General features: G+C 38.2%; 1 long non-coding RNA gene across 4 annotated transcripts in view; it reads right to left on the bottom strand.

Annotated features, from left to right (window-relative positions):
• The window catches only part of LOC116079267, a 103,480-nt gene that overhangs the window by 27,893 nt on the left and 72,693 nt on the right, over positions 1-2,894 (bottom strand). For all 4 annotated transcript variants that reach the window (XR_004113850.1, XR_004113849.1, XR_004113852.1 and 1 more), the window contains exon 3: positions 1,910-2,047. This is a non-coding gene — a long non-coding RNA (uncharacterized LOC116079267). The remainder of the gene's footprint in view (positions 1-1,909; positions 2,048-2,894) is intronic.

A 2,894-nucleotide genomic window follows, 5' to 3' on the forward strand; every position in this document is an offset into this window, starting at 1 on the left:
CAAGAGCTCAGGCCAGCATGCTGGGGTCGAGACTCATACACCACGCAGGGAGTAGAGGAGTCCGACCCTGGCCTGGGATTTTACAAGGCTTATAAAGGCATAAACCACAAACCAGGGGGGAGAGAAAAAGAGGAAACGGGGTAAATTCCAAACCATAGATTCATCACCTAGCAAAGAGTCATGTATAGGTTTTTCCAGGCAACCTCCTAAGCCATTGTCACACTCCAGCCAGGGCGTTGTGACATTCCACAGAGGGCGTTAGAGCACCCTGTGGTCATTCCAGGAAAGGCATTCTGTGGTTATTCCAGGACAGGAAAGGTGTTTTTTCAAGTTCCTGGAACAGTCACTCAGCCTAAGGGCGTGAAGTTCATGTCGGTCAAAGATTTCTCTGCTCTATAGGAGCATGCTTGACTCCATTTTGGGAGTTAGTTAAGAATTTTTATTCTACACCAGTCACAGTTGTCTTTAACTATTATTATTCTTGAAATTATCTTAATTACAAAATATAGGTGAGTTAAGAATCTTGAGCTTGTGATCAAACTGCAAACTGTAGCCAGTGGAACACTGGCAATTTTAACCATACCTTTTAAGTTTCTTTTGTAATATTTAAGGCATAACCATAATCTTTTGGAGAGCAAAACCAAATTTTAAGCAATCTGTTTTCTTTAAAATCAATACCAAAGTATTATTGTCAAGTTACAAAGTTTGGCCGTCAATTATTATATATAAATGTATGATAGTGCAACTTTTAATGCTTCAATAAAGAGACATTGCTTTAAATCTTATCTCTTATATGTCTAGTTTCTAAGATAAGAATTACATAAAATATTATCTCAATTTAAAATATATCTCAAATTAGAAGTACCTTTAGAGGCCTGGTTTCTTGGATGGCTCATGCCACGTGAAGTTGTGAAAAATGACTCCAACCCTGAGCTACCAATTTTAAGCTAACTTTCTGTTACCAAATTTACAACTTTTCACCATACCCAATAACTTATAAGCCAATAAGCATGCAGAGAATATTTATACCTTTAAGACTAGTTAGAAACCAAATGAAGTAGCTACACAAATCTTATAAATGCAGACCAATCAAGGAATTTTTAATTTTTCTAGCTATAATTTTAAAGGAAAAAGCACCTTGCCATTTATTGAACCCAATAATCACAATTGCAGAGGTATTTCTAGGAAGAAACAACTGTTATCTTATTTGCTTTAGGAATTAAGCTGTTGACTCTTAAGGGCAGCTTCTCAGCAGGACTTCCCTTTGCTGTTAGAATTCTGTCTAAATGTGTGGTGCAACTAAAATCAGCCTCCGTTGTGCACCCTGAGACTGAATCAAAAGATGGATATCCAGCAGATAAGATTGTAAAACATTTTTTCTTTTTAACATGAAACATAGAATGATAATCATTCAGACCTCAAAACAAAAACAGACATAAATTGACATGTAGACATATCAGTGCACTGACTACAAGCAACACAGAAAAAAATAGAGGATTTGATGTAATCAGGACATGAGATTTCTCCTGTATGAGCCATACAGAAAAAACATAGATAAAACAAGATGTCTCACGGTTTCTCCCTGTCCCTAGGATAGCTCTGAAATCCATTTTGTTTCTCTTTTGATCTTTCTTTCTCATGTCATTTGTTTATATCCCTCTCATATATATATTATGACATATAACATATATATATTAGTTTTGTTTTTGTTTTTTATTTTATTTATGTCCTATTCTTCTCTATTGATGTAGTTTTTTAACTACGGACAATTGTCTGTTTGAAGTTTCCAATCCCAATCATCAGGCCAATGCAGTCTCAGCTTAGCCTGTATCCTTTAACACCTATAGCAACACCTTTAAAATGATGAAATTTAAGATTAGCACTAACATCAACACTATACATTGCTTACCTGTGCCGGATACCATCTTTTTTCTTTTGTTTTCTGTGGAACTCCAACAAGACAGTGTTGTCCTCCATTGACCCCTTCGTGTTCAGGTCCCTGCTCTCGACACCACTTGTAGCTGTCCACAGCTATACAAACCGGTTCCTGAAAGAAAAGCAGGGGTCTGGAAATATGGGAATTGGACAGCGAGAGAAATAACAAGACCAAGTCAAAGGATTCTGATCCAGGTCCAACTTTACTTAGGAAAATCAGCCTTATATACGAAATGAAATCATCTCTCTCAATGCCAGAATCTCCTCGAGCCATTAGCATCTAGTCACTAGCAGAAACTTGCAAGAATACTCAGCAACTCAGCAGGTGGTGGCTCCAAGCAGGAATTTCAAAAGAGGCAGAGAAACAGCAAGATAAAGGCACTCTCTTTATCTCAGGAAACTCCTCCCTAGGTGATCTGGCTCTGTCATCAGAACAGAAGCTGAGGGGGGAAGTTACAAATATTGGGGGATAGGGTAGCACCATCTTGGAGACAAGGGGGAGGGGGAACGGGATGAAGAACTATGGAGAGACAAGAAGGAGGCAGTGGCTGGAATACTAATAAAACAAACAAACAAACAAACATTTCTATAGAGAATTATTCTCTGAAATCAGTTTCTACTTTTTTTCTGTATTTATTCTGCTTATGGTGCATGTGGAGACTTTATCTCTTTTGACAATGCTTTCTGCATTTACTATATTTACATTCTGCAGTCATCTCTTCCTTACATTTTTTTTTGTTTCTGTGTATTTGTTTTGTTTTTCTTTTGTTTTATTTATTTGCATTCCAAATGTTGACCCTTTCCTAGTACACCCTCCAATAGATCTTCCCCCCTCATTCCCCATCTCCTTTGCCTCTAAGAAGGTGCACCCACCCACCCACAACCCTCACCCACTCACCTACTCCCACCTCACCCCCCTTTCCCTGGGGGATCATGTTTATACAGGATTAGGCCCAGTC

Source organism: Mastomys coucha, unplaced genomic scaffold (assembly GCF_008632895.1).
Source record: "Mastomys coucha isolate ucsf_1 unplaced genomic scaffold, UCSF_Mcou_1 pScaffold5, whole genome shotgun sequence".
Lineage (NCBI taxonomy): Eukaryota > Metazoa > Chordata > Mammalia > Rodentia > Muridae > Mastomys > Mastomys coucha.